This window comes from Pseudophryne corroboree, chromosome 7 (assembly GCF_028390025.1).
Source record: "Pseudophryne corroboree isolate aPseCor3 chromosome 7, aPseCor3.hap2, whole genome shotgun sequence".
Lineage (NCBI taxonomy): Eukaryota > Metazoa > Chordata > Amphibia > Anura > Myobatrachidae > Pseudophryne > Pseudophryne corroboree.
In genome coordinates this window covers 517,227,454-517,247,561 of record NC_086450.1, presented here as the reverse complement: position 1 = coordinate 517,247,561, position 20,108 = coordinate 517,227,454, and positions in this window count along the sequence as shown.

Here is a 20,108-nt window from a genome sequence, read left to right as displayed (position 1 = left end):
TGTGACTCCTGTCACAGAGGGTCCCTTGAGCCAATCAGGGAGCGCCACGTCGTGGCACTCCTGATTGGCTGTGACCGCGGGTAACCTCACCGCTGATCGCAAAGTTCCCACCATTGAAGATAATGGAGCGGCTGTGAGATGCGCTGTCTGACAGCTCAGACGCGCATAGCCAATCAGGAGAGTGCCACGACGTGGCGCTCCCTGATTGGCTGAAGGGACCCACTGTGACAGGAGTCACGGGGGGTCTCAGCATTCGGGGAAAGGGGTCCCATGTGTAAACATGGGACCCCTTTCAGTGCGTGGTTCGGGTATGCGGTTTGTTTTTTTGCCAAGTACGTGGATTACAAAAAAGAACAGGTCAGCTACACTGGATTTAGGTGAGTATAATTTTATTTTCAGGTACCCCATGGATTCATCTTGGAGACGTGGACAGAGTCGGCGTGTGAACATAGTTAAGTATGTGTGTGTCGGCATGTATGTAATAAAGTTTTACTATCACGGTGTGCGTGTACTGTTTTTATTTGGGTATTTTTTTTGCAGTAGAACTACAGGTACCAGCGCACCCCCCCCCCCCCCCCCGCATGCTGGTACTTGTGGTTCTCCAAGTACCAGCTTGCGGGGGAGGCTTGCTGGGACTTGTAGTTCTGCTGCAAAAAACTATTCTTTTATTTGTCACAAGGCTATCAGCCCCCCATCCGCAGCCCATGGATGGGGGGGACAGCCTCGGGCTTCACCCCTGGCCCTTGGGTGGCTGTAGGGGGGGGACCCCTTTATTTAAGGGGTCCCACTCCTTCAGGGTACCCCGGCCAGTGGTGACTAGTTGGGGATTTAATGCCACGGCCGCAGGGACCGATATAAAAGTGTCCCCCGGCTGTGGCATTATCTCTCCAGCTAGTGGAGCCCGGTGCTGGTGTTAAAAATACGGGGGACCCCTACGTCTTTTGTCCCCCATATTTTTTGCACCAGGACCGGAAGCAGAGCCCGGTGCTGGTTCTAAAAATACCATCCCTGTCAATTTTTCCCCCGTATTTTTACAACCAGGACCGGCTCAAAGAGCCCGAGGCTGGTTATGCTTAGGAGGGGGGACCCCACGCATTTTTTTTCAGGATTTTAACCCATTCCAACCCCTTCCCACTGAAAACCATGCTCTCTCTATTAGTTAAAAAAATATATATCTTTTAAAAAATATATAAACAATACTTGTGTCTCCTAATAGACAAACCAAGTACATAATCCCTTCTAATATAAATAGATATGCTGTTAGCAAAAAAAAAAAACACACAAAAAACATGTTTTTAAAATTTTTTATTAGATTCCGCCAGCAAAGGGAGGCGGAATGAAATTGACGAAATTACTGTCGAAAAGCACTGTTGTCGAATCGACATTCTTCAATTGAATATACTTTTGTCGAAAAGCCGCATTTTTACTACTGCAGACATGTTGAATTTTTAAAATGTCGAATTGCAAAAAGTCGAATCTGAAATGTCCGTTTTTTTGTCGAAAAGTACTGTATTGCATTGTCGAATCCAATTCGACATTTTTTTTTGTCAAAAATGCCCCGTTTTTCGACTTTTGCAGCAATTCGACCGCAATTGCATATACCCCATAGAATTTGACGGCAGAAAAGAACCACTTGGCCCATCTAGTCTGCCCCTTTTTTTTTATCCTTTAGGTAATCTCAGCCCTTTTTGAACCTTAATTCTTTGTAAGGATATTCATATGCCTATCCCAAGCATGTTTAAATTGCTCTACAGTCTTAGCCTCTACCACCTCTGATGGGAGGCTATTCCACTTATCTACTACCCTTTCTATGAAGTAATTTTTCCTTAAATTTCCCCTGAACCTCCCCCCTCCAGTGTATGTCCTCGAGTTCTAATACTTCTCTCCCTGTGAGGAATGTTTCCCTCCTGAACTTTAAGACCCTTGATATATTTGAAAGTGTCTATCTTGTCCCCCTTTCCCTTCTCTCCTCCAAGCTATACATGTTAAGATCGGGTTCACTGCGATATGCCGGCGGTCGGGCTCCCGGCGACCAGCATACCGGCACCGGGAGCCCGACCGCCGGCTTACCGACAGTGTGGCGAGCGCAAATGAGCCCCTTGCGGGCTCGCTGCGCTCTCCACGCTACGGGCACGGTGGCGCGCTACGCGCGCCACACTATATTATTCTCCCTCCAGGGGGGTCATGGACCCCCATGAGGGAGAATAAGTGTCGGTATGCCAGCTGTCGGGCTCCCGGCGCCGGTATGCTGGTCGCCGGGAGGCCGACCGCCGGCATACTGAAGACCACCCGTTAAGATCTTGTAGCCTTTCTGGGTAAGTTTTGTGATGTAGGCCATGCACCATGTTAGTTGCCCTTCTTTGTACACTCTCTAATGTATTTATATTCTTCTGGAGATATGGTCTCCAGAACTGGACACAGTATTCCAGATGGGACAGTACCAATGACCTACACAGTGGTATTATTACTTCTTTTTTCCTGCTACTGATTCCTCTCCCTATGCACCAAGCATCTGACTAGCCTTTCTCATTGCTTTGTTACATTGCTTACCTGTCTTTATGTCACCTGAAATAGTGACTCCTAAATCCCATTCCTCCTCAGTAGTTTCCATTATAGTACCCTTGATACTATATTTAGCCTTTGGGTTTTTGAGACTCAAGTGCATGATTTTGCATTTTTTAGCATTAAACTGTAGTTGCCACGTTCTTGACCATTTCTCAAGCCTACCTAGGTCATCAATCATTTGTTTTACCCCTCCTGGTGTCTACCCTGTTGCATATCTTTGTATCATCTGCAAAAAGGCATACCTTCCCTTCAATACCATCTGCAATGTCACCAACAAAGATATTAAAGAGAACTGGACCAAGTACAGATCCCTGGGGTACTCCACTGGTAACATTTCCCTCCATAGATTGCACTCCATTTACTACAACTGTCTGTTTCCTATCCTGCAACCAGGTTCTTATCCATTTAACTGTTTTATAATCCACCACCACGCTTTCAAGTTTATTTAGCAGTCTGCGATGTGGGACAGTGACAGATTCCTTACTAAAGTCTAGATATGCTACATCTACAGCTCCCCCTTGATCTATTATTTTCATCACAGAGTCAAAAAAGTCAATAAGATTTGTTTGGCATGATCTCCCACCAGTAAATCCATGCTGTTTTGGATCCTGTAAGTTGTCTGATTTAAGATATTCCACAACTCTTTCTTTTAATAGTTTTTCCATACTACTGATGTAAGGCTTACTGGTCTGTAGTTACTTGCTTCTTCCTTGCTTTCACTTTTGTGCAGTGGAACTACATTTGCTCTTTTCCAGTCCTCTGGAATGGCACCTGTATTTAGTGACTGGTTAAATAATTCTGTTAACGGTGTAACCAGCACATCTATTAGCTCTTTGAGTATCCTTGGGTGTATCCCATCTGGTCCCATTGATTTATCCACTTTTAGTTTTGAAAGTTCTGCTAGGACGTTCTCCTCATAAATGTACTTTCATCTACCATATTTCTCTAACGTCCTAGTGGATGCTGGGGACTCCGTAAGGACCATGGGGAATAGACGGGCTCCGCAGGAGACAGGGCACTTTAAGAAAGAATTTGGATACTGGTGTGCTCTGGCTCCTCCCTCTATGTCCCTCCTCCAGACCTCAGTTAGAATCTGTGCCCGGACAGAGCTGGGTGCTGTTCAGTGAGCTCTCCTGAGCTTACTATAAGAAAGTATTTTGTTAGGTTTTTTTTATTTTCAGGGAGCTCTGCTGGCAACAGACTCTCTGCAGCGTGGCACTGAGGGGAGAGAAGCAGCCCTACTCACTGAAGATAGGTCCTGCTTCTTAGGCTACTGGACACCATTAGCTCCAGAGGGATCGTACACAGGATCTTACCCTTTGTCGTCCGATCCCGGAGCCGCGCCGCCGTCCCCCTCGCAGAGCCGGAAGACAGAAGCCGGTGACAGAAGCAAGAAGACTTCAAAAGCGGCGGCAGAAAACTCCAGTCTTCAAACTGAGGTAGCGCACAGCACTGCAGCTGTGCGCCATTGCTCCCACATTAAACCCACACACTCCGGTCACTGTAGGGTGCAGGGCGCAGGGGGGGGCGCCCTGGGCAGCAATTAGGAACCTCTTGGCAAAAAGCAGCATATATACAGTAGGGCACTGTATATATGCATGAGCCCCCGCCATTTTTTACACACAAACGCGGGACAGAAGCCCGCCGCTGAGGGGGCGGGGCTTCTTCCTCAGCACTCACCAGCGCCATTTTCTCTCTACAGCTCCGCTGAGAGGAAGCTCCCCAGGCTCTCCCCTGCAGAAACACGGTAGAAGAGGGTAAAAAGAGAGGGGGGGGGGGGACATAAATTAGGCGCAAAAAAGCTTTATATGCAGCAGCTACTGGGTTAACACTAAGTTACTGTGTGATTCCTGGGACATATAGCGCTGGGGTGTGTGCTGGCATACTTACTCTCTGTCTCTCCAAAAGGCCTTGTGGGGGAACGGTCTTCTAAAAAGAGCATCCCCTGTGTGTGTGGTGTGTCGGTACGCTTGTGTCGACATGTTTGACGAGGAAAGCTATGTGGAAGCAGAGCGGGAGCAAATGAATGTGGTGTCGCCGCCGACGGCGCCGACACCTGAGTGGATGGATATGTGGAAGGTTTTAAATGATGATGTTAATTCCTTGCATAAAAGGTTGGATAAAGTTGAAACCTTAGGACAGTCGGGGTCACAGCCCATGCCTGATCCTATGTCGCAGAGGCCGTCAGGGTCTCAGAAGCGCCCACTATCCCAAATTGTTGACACAGATACCGACATGGATTCTGACTCCAGTGTCGATGACGATGATGCAAAGTTACAGCCTAAATTGGCAAAAGCAATCCGTTATATGATTATAGCAATGAAGGATGTGTTGCACATCACAGAGGAAACCCCAGTCCCTGACAAGAGGGTTCATATGTATCGGGAGAAAAGGCAGGAGGTGACCTTTCCCCCTTCACATGAGCTAAATGAGTTATGTGAAAAGGCTTGGGAATCTCCAGATAAAAAACTGCAGATTTCCAAATGGATGCTTATGGCGTATCCTTTCCCGCCAACGGACAGGTTACGCTGGGAATCCTCCCCTAGGGTGGACAAAGCTCTAGCACGCTTATCCAAGAGGGTAGCCCTGCCGTCACAGGATACGGCCACCCTAAAAGATGCTGCGGATAGGAAGCAAGAGGGTACCCTGAAGTCCATTTATACACATTCAGGTACCTTACTAAGGCCTGCGATTGCGTCGGCCTGGGTGTGTAGTGCTGTAGCAGCATAGACGGATTCCTTATCTGAGGAGCTTGATACCTTAGACAAGGATACTATATTAATGACCCTGGGGCATATAAAAGACGCTGTCCTGTATATGAGAGATGCTCAAAGAGACATTAGCCTACTGGGCTCTAGAATAAATGCAATGTCGATTTCTGCCAGAGGGGTCCTGTGGACTCGGCAATGGACAGGCGATGCCGACTCAAAAAGGCACATGGAGGTTTTACCTTACAAGGGTGAGGAATTGTTTGGGGAGGGTCTCTCGGACCTGGTCTCCACAGCTACTGCTGGAAAGTCACATATTTTGCCATACGTTCCCTCACAACCTAAGAAAACATCGTATTACCAAATGCAGTCCTTTCGATCACAAAGAGGCAATAAAGTCCGAGGTGCGTCCTTTCTTGCCAGAGGCAGGGGCAGAGGAAAGATACTGCACAACACAGCTAGTTCCCAGGAACAGAAGTCCTCCCCGGCTTCCACTAAATCCACCGCATGACGCTGGGGCTCCACAGGCGGAGCTAGGCCCGGTGGGGGCGCGTCTCCGAAATTTCATCCAAAAGTGGGTTCACTCCCAGGTGGATCCCTGGGCAATAGAGATTGTGTCTCAGGGATACAAGCTGGAATTCGAGGAGATGCCCCCTCACCGATACCTCATCGGCCCTGCCAGCTTCCCCCTTAGAGAGGGAAATAGTGTTAGCTGCAATTCATAAATTGTATCTTCAGCAGGTGGTGGTCAAGGTTCCCCTCCTTCAACATGGAAAGGGTTATTATTCGACCATGTTTGTGGTACCGAAACCGGACGGTTCGGTCAGACCCATATTGAATTTAAAATCCCTGAACATATACCTGAAAAGGTTCAAGTTCAAGATGGAATCGCTCAGAGCGGTCATCGCAAGCCTGGAAGGGGGGGATTTTATGGTGTCTCTGGACATAAAGGATGCATACCTTCATGTCCCCATTTATCCACCTCATCAGTCGTACCTCAGATTTGTGGTACAGGATTGTCATTACCAATTCCAGACGTTGCCGTTTGGTCTCTCCACGGCACCAAGAATATTTACCAAGGTTCTAAATATTCCAAAGTTGCAGCTGATTCCTGCGACGCGTCTGCCCTTCCTGGGCATGATTCTGGACACAGACCAGAAGAAGGTTTTTCTCCCGACGGAGAAGTCGCAGGAACTCATGATATTGGTCAGAGACCTCTTAAAACCAAAACAGGTGTCGGTGCATCACTGAACGCGAGTCCTGGGAAAGATGGTGGCATCGTAAGAGGCCATTCCCTTCGGCAGGTTCCATGCGAGGACCTTTCAATGGGATCTGTTGGACAAGTGGTCCGGATCACATCTACAGATGCATCGAATGATCACCCTATCCCCCAGGGCCAGGGTGTCTCTTCTGTGGTGGCTGCAGAGTGCTCACCTTCTCGAGGGCCGCAGATTCGGCATTCAGGACTGGGTCCTGGTGACCACGGATGCAAGCCTCCGAGCGTGGGGGGCAGTCACACAGGGAAGAAATTTCCAAGGTCTGTGGTCAAGTCAGGAGACTTGCCTTCACATCAATATATTGGAGCTAAGGGCCATATACAACGCCCTAAGTCAAGCGGAGACCATGCTTCGCGACCAATCGGTGCTGATTCAGTCAGACAACATCACCGCAGTGGCTCATGTAAACCGCCAAGGCGGCACAAGGAGCAGGGTGGCGATGGCGGAAGCCACCAGAATTCTTCGCTGGGCGGAGAATCACGTAAGAGCACTGTCAGCAGTGTTCATTCCGGGAGTGGACAACTGGGAAGCAGACTTCCTCAGCAGGCACGACCTCCACCCGGGAGAGTGAGGACTTCATCAAGAAGTCTTCGCGCAGATTGCAAGTCGGTGGGAACTGCCACAGGTGGAAGAAATGCTCACAGAGGACCCATGGCCTCTGCCTCTAAGACAGGACCTGTTGCAACAGGGACCCTGTCTGTTCCAAGGTTGAACGCCGGATCCTAGCAGAAAAAGGCATTCCGGATGAGGTTATTCCTACGCTGATAAAGGCTAGGAAAGACGTGACGGCTAAGCATTATCACCGTATATGGCGAAAATATGTTGCTTGGTGTGAGGCCAGGAATGCCCCTACGGAGGAAAACCAGCTGGGCCGTTTCCTTCACTTCCTACAGTCGGGAGTGACTTTGGGCCTAAAATTGGGTTCCATTAAGGTCCAGATTTCGGCCCTATCCATTTTCTTTCAAAAAGAACTGGCTTCTCTTCCTGAAGTCCAGACGTTTGTAAAGGGAGTGCTGCATATTCAGCCTCCTTTTGTGCCTCCAGTGGCACCTTGGGATCTTAAGGGTACAATTACTAAGCAGTGATAAGAGCAGAGAAGTGAGCCAGTGGAGAAGTGCCCATGGCAACCAATCAGCACTGAAGTAACATCTATAATCTGCATACTATAAAATGATACAGAGCTGCTGATTGGTTGATGGGGAAATATCTCCACTGGCTCACTTCTCCACTCTTATCACTGCTTAGTAAATGTATCCCTTAATGTGGTGTTGAGTTTCCTGAAGTCACACTGGTTTGAGCCTCTCAAAACCGTGGAGTTAAAATATCTCACGTGGAAGGTGGTCATGCTATTAGCCTTGGCTTCGGCTAGGCGTGTGTCAGAATTAGCGGCTTTGTCACATAAAAGCCCCTATCTGGTTTTCCATATGGACAGGGCGGAATTGCGGACCCGTCCACAATTTCTGCCAAAAGTGGTGTCATCTTTTCATATGAAGCAACCTATTGTGGTGCCTGTGGCTACTCGTGACTTGGAGGATTCCGAGTTACTAGATGTGGTCAGGGCTTTGAAGGTTTATGTAGCCAGAACGGCTAGAGTCAGGAAAACTGAGTCGTTGTTTATCCTGTATGCTTCCAACAAGCTGGGTGCTCCTGCTTCAATGCAAACTATTGCTCGCTGGATCTGTAACACGATTCAGCAGGCTTCATTCTACGGCTGGATTGCCGTTTCCAAAATCAGTAAAAGCCCATTCCACAAGGAAGGTGGGCTCTTCTTGGGCGGCTGCCCGAGGGGTCTCGGCATTACAGCTTTGCCGAGCAGCTACTTGGTCAGGTTCAAACACTTTTGCAAAGTTCTACAAATTTGATACCCTGGCTGAGGAGGACCTTGTGTTTGCTCATTCGGTGCTGCAGAGTCATCCGCACTCTCACGCCCGTTTGGGAGCTTTGGTATAATCCCCATGGTCCTTACGGAGTCCCCAGCATCCACTAGGACGTTAGAAAAAATAAGATTTTACTTACTGTTAAATCTATTTCTCGTAGTCCGCAGTGGATGCTGGGCGCCCATCCCAAGTGCGGATTGTCTGCAATACTTGTATATAGTTATTGCTTACATAAGGGTTATGTTTGGTTGCATCAGGGTTGATCTGATGCTCCGTTGTTGTTCATACTGTTAACTGGGTAAGTTTATCACAAGTTATACGGTGTGATTGGTGTGACTGGTATGAGTCTTGCCCTGGATTCCAAAATCCTTTCCTTGTACTGTCAGCTCTTCCGGGCACAGTTTCTCTAACTGAGGTCTGGAGGAGGGACATAGAGGGAGGAGCCAGAGCACACCAGTATCCAAATTCTTTCTTAGAGTGCCCAGTCTCCTGTGGAGCCCGTCTATTCCCCATGGTCCTTACGGAGTCCCCAGCATCCACTATGGACTACGAGAAATAGATTTACCGGTAAGTAAAATCTTATTTTTTATGAATGTCCTTTCAACTTAACTGTGGCCCCATCCCTTCTTCTGTAGTAAATACTGAGCAAAAATAATTATTTAGGTGATCTGCTATTGCCTTGTCTCCCTCCACCAAATTCTCACTCTCTGTCTTAAGTCTTTTTATTTCCTCCATTTGATTTTCTCCTTCCACTTATATACTTAAAAAAAGTTTTGCCCCCTTTATCTACTGACTGGGCCATTTATTCCTCAGCTTCTGCCTTTGCACGTCTGATCACTTTCTTAGCATCCTTCCGTCTGTCAAGATACACCTCTTTGTCGTTATTATTTTTTTGAGTCTGTTTGTATTTCCTAAAAGCCATCTTTTTTGCTTTCACACTAGTTGATACTTCTTTTGTGAACCACACTGGCTTCCTTTTCCTGGTGCTTTTCCTAACCCTTTTGATACAAAGGTCTGTTGCAATTAGTATTGCACTTTTCAGTTTTTTCCACCTCTCCTGCACTCCTTCCAAGTTCCTCCAGTCCGCCAATGAATCACTTAAACATCTCTCCATTTTTGCAAAGTCAGCATTTCTAAAATCCAACACCTTTATTTTTGTGTGACAGGAGTTGGATCCTGTCTTTATACTAAACCATACTGCTTGATGATCACAGGATACCAGGTGCTCAACCACATATGTGTCTGATATCCTGTCACCATTTGTAAGAATTAGATCTAATATTGAGTCTTTGCGAGTGTGCTCCCTCACCAATTGCTTGAGAGATGCTCCCTGTAAGGAATGTAGAAATTTGCCACCTGTAGCTGAACTTGCAAAAGACCCCGCCCAATTTACATCAGGTAAATTAAAGTCTCCCATGATTATGACTTCCCCCTTTAAAGCCATTTTAGTGATGTCCAACAATAGGTTCCTGTCCAAATCCTGCCCCTGGCCTGGTGGTCTATAGATCACCCTAATGCGAATAATGTCCTTCTCTGCGGTTTCTATGGTGACCCAAAGGGCTTCAGTTTTGTCTTCAGTATTTTGTATTAAAGTAGCATTTATGCTTTTTTTTCACATACATTGCTACCCCTCCTCCTATTCTTCCTATTCTATCCTTCCTAAATAAATTGTATCCTGGTATAGCTATGCCCCAGTCATGATTCTCATTGCATCTGTAATGGCCACAAAATCCAGGTTATCCATTGTCATTATTGTAATTAGCTCTGCAATTTTGTCTCCTAAGCTCCTAGCATTTGCACACATAGCTTTAAGAATTTTGTCTATGCATTTGTTATTAGTAGAGATGAGCGGATTCGGTTTTACTCGGTTCTCAAAACCGAATCTTATTGGCTATCCAAAACACGTGACGTCCGTGAGCCAATAAGATGTCGTTTTGAGAACCGAGTAAAACCGAGTAAAACCGAATCCGCTCATCTCTAGTTATTAGTAGCCATGTCCAGACAGTACACAATAAATGACAAGTTTAAAGTTGAAATTACCTGTTTGGGGATGTTGCTCAGTGTTTGTTTTTTTTTTTTACTAATCAGGAATCACACTCTGTCCCGTACACCACGACTACACCTCAATAATTGCTATGGAATGACGGCGGATTGCTATGGAATGATGCAGATTGCTATGGAATGATGCGGATTGCTATGGAATGACGCAGATTGCTATGGAATGACGCAGATTGCTATGGAATGATGCGTATTGCTATGGAATGACGGCGGATTGCTATGGAATGATGGTGGATTGCTATGGAATGACGCGGAATGACAGCTGATTGCTATGGAATGACAGCGTATTGCTATGGAATGGAATGACGGATTGCTATGGAATGACGGTGGATTGCTATGGAATGACGCGGATTGCTATGGAATGACGGCGGATTGCTATGGAATGACGCGGATTGCTATGGAATGATGGCGGATTGCTATGGAATGACGCGGATTGCTATGGAATGACGGCGGATTGCTATGGAATGACGGCAGATTGCTATGGAATGACGTGGAATGACGGTGTATTGCTATGGAATGGAATGACGGTGGATTGCTATAGAATGACGGTGGATTACTATGGAATAACGGCGGATTGCTATGGAATGGAATGACGTGGATTGCTATAGAATGACGGTGGATTACTATGGAATGACGGTGGATTACTATGGAATGACGGTGGATTGCTATGGAATGACGGTGGATTGCTATGGAATGACGGTGGATTGCTATAGAATGACGGTGGATTGCTATGGAATAACGGCGGATTGCTATGGAATGACAGCGGATTAAGGAATGACGGCGGATTGCTATGGAATGACGGCGGATTATGGAATGACGATGGATTGCTATGAAATGACGGATTGCTATAGAATGATGGTGGATTACTATGGAATGACTGTGGATTGCTATGGAATGATGGTGGATTGCTATGGAATGACGGCGGATGGCTATGGAATGACGGCGGATTATGGAATGACGGCGGATTGCTATGGAATGACGCGGATTGCTATGGAATGACGTGGATTGCTATGGAATGACGGCGGATTTATATGGAATGGCGGCGGATTGCTATGGAATGATGGCTGTTTCATTTGCCACCCCATAACAAAATCACCATGAAAGCAATGCATATGTCCCATATAAACCCCCGATTGTTCTATCAACCCCATAGCGCACTCACTAATCCTTTTCCATATGTTTCCGCCTACGTCTATACCCTACTGTACGTGTCACATGGGCCCTCATTCCGAGTTGATCGCAAGCTACTTTTATCAGCCATGCAAACGCATAGTCGTCGCCCACTGGGGGGTAATTTAGCATAGCAAGAGTGCGAACGCCTATGCAGCAGAGCGGCTGCACACACATTTTGTGCAGAACAAGACCAGCCCTGTAGTTACTTATCCTGTGCGACGATTGCTGCGACGAATGACACGGTAATGATGTCAGATACCCGCCCAGCAAACGCCCGCCACACCTGCGTTTTTCCAACCAGTCCCAGAAAACGGTCAGTTGCCACCCAGAAACTCCCACTTCCTGTCAATCTCTTTGCGTTAGACCATGTGCAAAACCACGATGATCTTTGTACCCTTACGACGCGCGTGCGCATTGCGGTGCATACACATGCGCAGGTTTGCCGTTTTTTTCACTGATCGATACGCAGCGACCAACGGCAGCTAGCGATTAACTCGGAATGACCCCCATAATGCAGAATGACTGCGGATTACTATGGAACAGAGACAGAGCCCGTGGCCATTTAAATCTGGCCCATCATGTGGTTCCCAAGAAATATGATGCATAGGGGGGAATTCAGTTATGTGCTGGATGGATTTGCCTGGCGAATCCTCCCGCCACTGCCGCTGTTTACGGTGGCGGGGCTTCTGCTTAAAAAGGCTCGCTACCCCATAGATAGCGAGCACATTTAGACAAATGGGGCATTTGGCCGGCCGAATCTGCCTGTCGTTGCCGGCTTTTAAACACCGCCGCAAAAGCTATTCTACTATAATTGAATTCTCCCCCTTAGTGATGCGTGTGACTACCCTCGGTAGGGATAGCTATTGCAGAGAGCCCCCTTCCCCCATTGGCCCGTCTCCAACATTGGCCTCGGAGGGTGTAAGTGATCAATGGTTTCCTGTGAAATCCCGCTATCAGAGTGACCAGCACTGGCACCACTGACGGAAGTCCCCGGTTCTCTGTACGGCGCTGCGACATATGTGTGCGCTATAAATTCTCTCCTTTCACCTGAACCACAGTGGTGGAACAAGCCCAGTATCACTCAGCCATGCTGGTACTTGTAGTCTAATAACAGCTACGTGACCCTAATACCCAAAGAGCAGCGCCCTCATTCAGAGTTGATTGCTCGCTAGCTGTTTTTTGAAGTCCTGCGTTCGCATAGTCGCCGCCCACCGGGGAGTGTTACAGTTTTGCAAGTGTGTAAACGCCTGTGCAGCCGTGCGGTGCAAACAGATCTTGTGCAGTCTCTGCGCAGCCCAGAACTTACTCAGCCGCTGCGATCACTTCAGCCTGTCCGGGACCGGAATTGATGTCAGACTCCCGCCCTGAAAACGCTTGGACACGCCTGCGTTTTTCCAACCACTCCCAGAAAACGGTCAGTTGACACCCACAAACGCTTTCTTCCTGTCAATCTCCTTGCGATTGGATGTGCGAATGGATTCTTCGTTAAATCCATCGCCCAGCAACAATCCACTTTGCACCCGTACGACGCGCCTGCGCATTGCGGTTCATACACATGCGCATTTCTGACCTGATCGCAGCAGTGCAAAAAATGCTATCGAGCAATCAGGTCTGAATGACCCCCAAAGGGTCTAATTCAGATCTGATCGCTGATGTGCGTTTTCGCACAATGGACGATCAGATCTTAACTGCGCCTCATTGCGCACGCGCGGCGGATGTCTACAACGAACATCGGCAGGAGCGACAGGATGGTGCGATCCATTCACACGGGCGTACGCAAGGTGATTGACAAGAAAAGCCGTTCGTGGGCGGCAACTGACCATTTACAGGGAGTGTCCAAGCGTTTTGAGTAGAGATGTGTGGCGGGAACTTTTCATGTTTTGGTTTTGGTTCTAATTCCCCGCTCGTGTTTTGGTTTTGGATCTGGATGATTTTTGGGGGGAAAACATAAAAACAGCTAAAATCACAGAATTTGGGGGTAATTCTGCTCCTACGGTATTATTAACCTCAATAACAATCATTTCCAGTCTATTCTGAACACCTCACAATATTGGTGGTCATTCCGAGTTGCTCGCTCGTTGTCGTTTTTCACAAAGCAAGGATTAGGTGGAAAATGCGCATGCGCTAAGTTATTTAACACAAAACGTAGTAGATTTGCTGGTGCTTGTGCGGCGCATTTCAGTCGCACTGCTGATCGGTGAGTGATTGACAGGAAAGGAGCGTTTCAGGGAGGTAACTGAGCGTTTTCCGGGAGTGTGCTAAAAAACGCAGGCGTGCCAGGGAAAAACGCAGGAGTGGCTGGAGAAACGGGGGAGTGGCTGGCCGAACGCAGGGCGTGTTTGTGATGTCAAACCAGGAACTAAACGGACTGAGCTGATCGCAATCTGTGAGTAGGTCCGGAGTTACTCAGAAACTGCAGCAAATTATTTAGTAGCAGTTCTGCTAATCTTTTGTTCGCTATTCTGCTAAGCTAAGATTCACTCCCAGAGGGCGGCGGCCTAGCGTGTGCAATGCTGCTAAAAGCAGCTAGCGAGCGAACTCGGAATGAGAGCCATTGTTTTTAGGCCTAAAAGTTGCACCAAGGTTGCTGTATGACTAAGCTAAGCGACACAAGTGTGCGGCACAAACACCTGGCCCATCTAGGCGTGGCACTGCAGTCCCACTGCACTAGTGGCGGATACCGGACGCACGTCTAACACCAATATAGTTGTTATGGCCTCAGTAATCCGCTTTGCAACAGGGTATATATATATATTGATAATGTCAAATATTACCTTTAAACATAAAGCTATATACTATTACGGACCACGTACGCTATTTGTGTACTGTGTACCGTAGGGGTACGCACTTAGCGTAACAGACGCTAAGCCGTGGGCGCGACGCACAAGCGATACGACGCTCACGGTTTCATGCTTCGTACCAAGCACGCTATAGGCGTACCGAGTACCGTACTGCTACGCTATTGGCGTAGCGGACGCTGCGCCGTGAGAGTGAGACACAAGCGGCGCAGACGCTTACAGAATGATACGCAGTAAACCTTGTTAATAAAACACAGTAAGTATATGCTTATACTCTAAACCAGGGCTGGCCAAACCAGTCCTCGAGATCTACCAACAGTACACATTTTCCAGACCACCTAGCTGGTGCACAGGTGTAGTCATTACTAATTAAGATGTGCTGCATTCATTCCCAACTGACAATTTTACAGGTCTCCAGGAGGCCTGGAAAACATGAACTGTTGGTAGATCTCGAGGACCGTTTGGCCAGCCCTGCTCTAAACCTTAGTAGTCAAATACTACAATGATGTAACGCTTAAAAACCTTAACAATGTGTATGCTGTTTGAGCGATTGAGACGCTAAGAAAGACCTTTGTAAAGGAGTGAAAACACAAGACCGGGTTTGGAAAAAACAGCAGCAGCTCTAACACTGCCGTGGATTATTCAGTGATAAAGGGAAAAAACAGTACAAGTTATACACTACAAACTAACATCAAAATCTAACACAATAACAGAGAATAAGATGGCCACAGAGAATATACATACATGAGAATGATTTGCAAGCGCGACCTGGATCCAGTCCTCAGCATTCAGGGAGAAAGCCTTCAGAGAGAGTGAGTCTGGCCAGGCAATGGTGGTCTTTATATACACAACATACATTCACAATACAATGGTCCCTGTAATCCCATTGTTCATTGGACACAGGAATGTGTCTCCACATTACAGCAAAGGTCATAGGTGGATTTGAACAGGTGGGCTGTGTCTTTCCCCAACTGCTCAGGTGGGAGGTATCCTCAGGATTCCCGCCGTATGTGTAATAAACAGCAAATACAGTTAATGTCCATAAACTACTTTTGTACATAACAATACGCAGAAGCGAGCGATCCTTTCCTAACTAACACCGAAATGTTACCCTAAAAATACCAAGCCGCTGGATACTAGACACCACCTTTCAACCTTTATCTGACCCTTCCTATCATGCAAAGAGGAATCCCTCTGTCCAGGAACCGTTTAAACTAAACATACTCGCTGACATTGTCTAGGGGAATATTAACCATAATATGCACTATTTAGGTTAAATATGTTATGATCGAGTCGCACGCTACATGCTCACAAACTCTACCATAAATGCGCATACCACGCGCCAAAGCGCACGGCCGTAGAAGCTCCATTACGCAAAGTGCGAATATGCGCACGCACGGCAGAGCGAGTGCACGCGCAGCGGGCATGTGCATGGGGTTAGTACAAGGCATATGCATCATGATATTTTTCGACTTTGACAGTCCACCCTTTGGCAGTCAACAATAATTGCCACTTATCTAAACAATTAAGCAGAAAAATATATAATACCGTGAAATACCTATATATGATTGGGTGTAGGGAGGAGAGGAGAAGGTGGGAAATGTATGACCTAGTGAGATAGTAAAAGCGTGTATGTATGAAATTCATGTCTGAGGGGTCATGTATCATCGTGCCGTACATGTTCTAAATAAGCTTCGAGGTATTGCGAAGTATACATTGAATCCTTCTTATCCCGTATTAAGGGTCTGTAAGTGGCCAACAAACACTACCGAGCTCTTTTCGGCTTTTAGTTCCAACAAATGGGGTGCACATTAGTTGAGGATACATGAAGGGGGAAAACATGTGAGTGCTAATATATGTGTCTATATTGCCTGTCGACTATGTGTGTCACTACCTGAAGATCGTAGAGATGAAGATAAGAAGCATGCGTTATAAATGCATTCATATGGTAATGTGTGTAATTGTCCATGGATGTCTTGTTGATGTCTTGTCCGGGTTGCTGTATCTTTGCTGTAAGTGGCAAGCAAAGTTTTTCAAGTGTCCATAGAAAGTTAAAGTCTCTAAAAGTTCATCAAATGTCTGTGAAAAAGTTCATCAATGGTCTGTATAAAGGGTCATCAAAATCTTCTTCCGAGTAGATGTCTTTTTACCTTGGAGAAAAACAAAGGAGAAACCGGTGAAAGAAACGGACCGTGGAATCACGTCTTATCACAACATAGGGGGTAATTCTGAGTTGATCGCAGCTTCAAGCTTGTTAGCAATTGGGCAACACCATGTGCACTGCAGGGGAGGCAGATATAACATGTGCAGAGAGAGTTAGATTTGGGTGGGGTGTGTTCAATCTGCAATCTAAATTGCAGTGTAAAAATAAAGCAGCCAGTATTTACCCTGCACAGAAACAAAATAACCCACCCAAATCTAACTCTCTCTGCACATGTTCTATCTGCCTCCCCTGCAGTGCACATGGTTTTTCCCAACTGCTAAAAAATTTCCTGCTGCGATCAACTTGGAATTACCCCCATAGTCTCGATTGATGGGTCATAAATTAAACCAGTTGTTGTAACAATGCCCTCACTCCTCAAACTCATTAATTTGGTACTTCGCTTGCAATGCATTAAAATCCGAACACATCTAAATATCAAACCAATCATTATGACAACTCCTAGGATACATAAGAGAAATTTTCCTACATTCACGATAACATTTTGAGCCCATTCTCCTAAACCTGAGAACCATTTGCGTGGGTTCAACCATGAAACCAGCCGGTCAGTTCATTACCCACAGCAGCAAGGGTAAGGTTGTGTCTCCTTCGGAACTCCCACTTCAATTGCAAGATATCGTCCATCTTTTAAACTATGACCTCTGTTGGGTCATCAGTGCTGTTTGTGATATATGTACAGCACTTCACACCATACTGAGTTGCTAGGGTGACACAGTACCCGCCTGTCACCGCTGTGATGTAATTGAGAACCATCCTGTGCTGGATCAGTTCCGTTTTGTAAGCTTGCAATTCTCTCCCAGTATACCTGAAGGTGTCATCATACATCTCGGTGATATTGTCTATCGGGTTGGCTAGCGCATTAATATACCTAAAATGTATAACTCCTCTGGCGGTATGAGTGATATCTAATGCGAGTAGGAATTGAATCCCGGTGGATTCGTGGATCAAATCAGAGGCTGCATGCTCTGTCCTATCTACAAGGTGTCTCTTAACAATGTGTTCGTAATGAGTGTGAGTGTAAGGAGCTTGAGCATTGCGGTGAACGTCTTTCATCTTTTCATGGGTAATGGTCAGTGGCGCACCCAGGGGGGGTTTCTGAGCACCCAGAAACCCCCCTCCACTAAAAAAAGAAAAAAAACTCTGCAGCCTGCTGTCTTCCTGGTGGCACTTGTAAGTGCTTAATAAAAGTTTACTTTATTTTAATTATAGCACATATATATCCATGTGCATACATACATATATACACACACACACACACACACACACACACACACACATATGATATATATATACATGTATATATATATATATATATATATATATATGTGTACTGTATGTGTGTGTACACATATATATATATACATACAGGTTGAGTCTCCCTTATCCAAAATGCTTGGGACCAGAGGTACTTTGGATATGGGATTTTTCCGTATTTTGGAATAATTGCATAACAAAATGAGATATTATGGTGATGGGACCTAAATCTAAGCACAGAATGCATTTATGTTACATATACACCTTATACACACAGCCTGAAGGTAATTTTAACCAATATTTTTTATAACTTTGTGCATTGAACAAAGTGTGTCTACATTCACACAATTCATTTATGTTTCATATACACCTTATACACACAGCCTGAAGGTCATTTAATACAATATTTTTAATAACTTTGTGTATTAAACAAAGTTTGTGTACATTGAGACATCAAAAAACAAAGGTTTCACTATCGCACTCTCACTCAAAAAAGTCTGTATTTCGGAATATTCCGTATTTCGGAATATATGGATATGGGATACTCAACCTGTATATGCATGTTTAATATGCTATGTATATGTGTATATATGTATGTATGTGTGTGTGTGTGTATGTGTATATATATATATATATATGTGTGTAGATATATATATATATATATATATATATATATATATAGAGATGCAAAAGGCCGGCACTCCTTTAAATGAAAAGCAACTGCCCCGGTGCCATCCAAGAAATTAATAGCAAACACTTGTGGTTCCTAGGGAGGAAATAGCACTCTCCCAATAGCAAAAAGAACCAGGCGGCACTCTGAGGTCTTGTGCAAAAAAGATAATTTTTAGTGAAAAATCAAATACGTGTATGGCATAGCTTTGCCGACGTTTCAGCGCCGCGCAGGGCACTTTTCTCAAGGCTGTATGCTAGAAAAAGAACATAACAACACAGTGTGAACAGTCTTACCTTTATGTGTCCCCTCACCAGTGAGACCGTGACAGCGTGCAGCGGGGGCTGGCGTGCGGCCGGGCTTCCGGTAAGTCCCTGCATGTGGTGTCCAGGAAGTGACATCATCCGGTCTCCACGGCAACCTCGGGCGTCCCGGTCGGCGTTAGCAACCCGCTGCAGCTGGCGGTCTGTGAAGTAAGGAAATAGACTGTAATGTGACAAAATTAAACAAGCGTGCTAACAAATAAGACTGGTGACCGCTAGCAAATGCCAGCAGTACCCAGACAGGTACCAGGATTAACCAAGTGTGAAAATGATTAAGTGTGTGATAGACATAAATACAAAAAAGGTTAAAAAACATGAGAACAACACTGCCTGTCCACAAGTCATGAGCGCAGGCTGAAATCAATGGATATGTAATAACATTTAGTACCATGCAAACAAATGCCAATGACCTGTTGGAAAAACAGTGAGATCAGGAGAAGATCAAAGCCACTATCCCATATATCAATAATAGAAGAGGAAAGGGAGATGGAGAGACACATGTAGGTCTATTAGTAACCCAATGTACCCAGTGAGCAGTATAACCCTAAGAACCATGGTTAGAGGTAATGATTATAGAAACACACTCCAAGCAATATGTTCATTGAGTCCGTCTGGCGCAATGGCCGCTAAGCGATGAATCCATTCAATCTCCCTTTGTGCTAGTAATTTGGATCGATCACCTCTTCGTATGTGTGGAGGAATGTGATCGATGATCATGTAGCGAAGTTGCTGTAATGTGTGCGATGCATTTTTGAAATGCCGGGCAACCGGTTGATCATTAGGTTTGCCTTCCAACGCAGCCTTGATGGCTGATCTGTGGAGGGCCATTCTTTCTCGAAAAGTTCGTATGGTTTGTCCCACGTAGATGAGTCCACATGGGCACGTGATGACATAAATAATAAACTGAGATGTGCATGTGACATGGGGCGGGATGTACTAAAGCAAAAATGCGGTAAAACCCCCGAAAACGGGGGTTTTACCGCATTTTCATATTTACTAAGACCCTACCGCAGCGTTTTCGGCGTCCAGGGTTTCGCCATCTCTGGATGGCGAAACCCTATAGAAGCCTATGGGCTTCTTTTCGCCGACCGCCGCAACCCGCCGACACCGTCGACCCCCGCCGCAGACGCCGACCCCCCTTCCCCCTGGCTTACCTTCCTCCAGGCTGCCCTGGACCCGGAAGG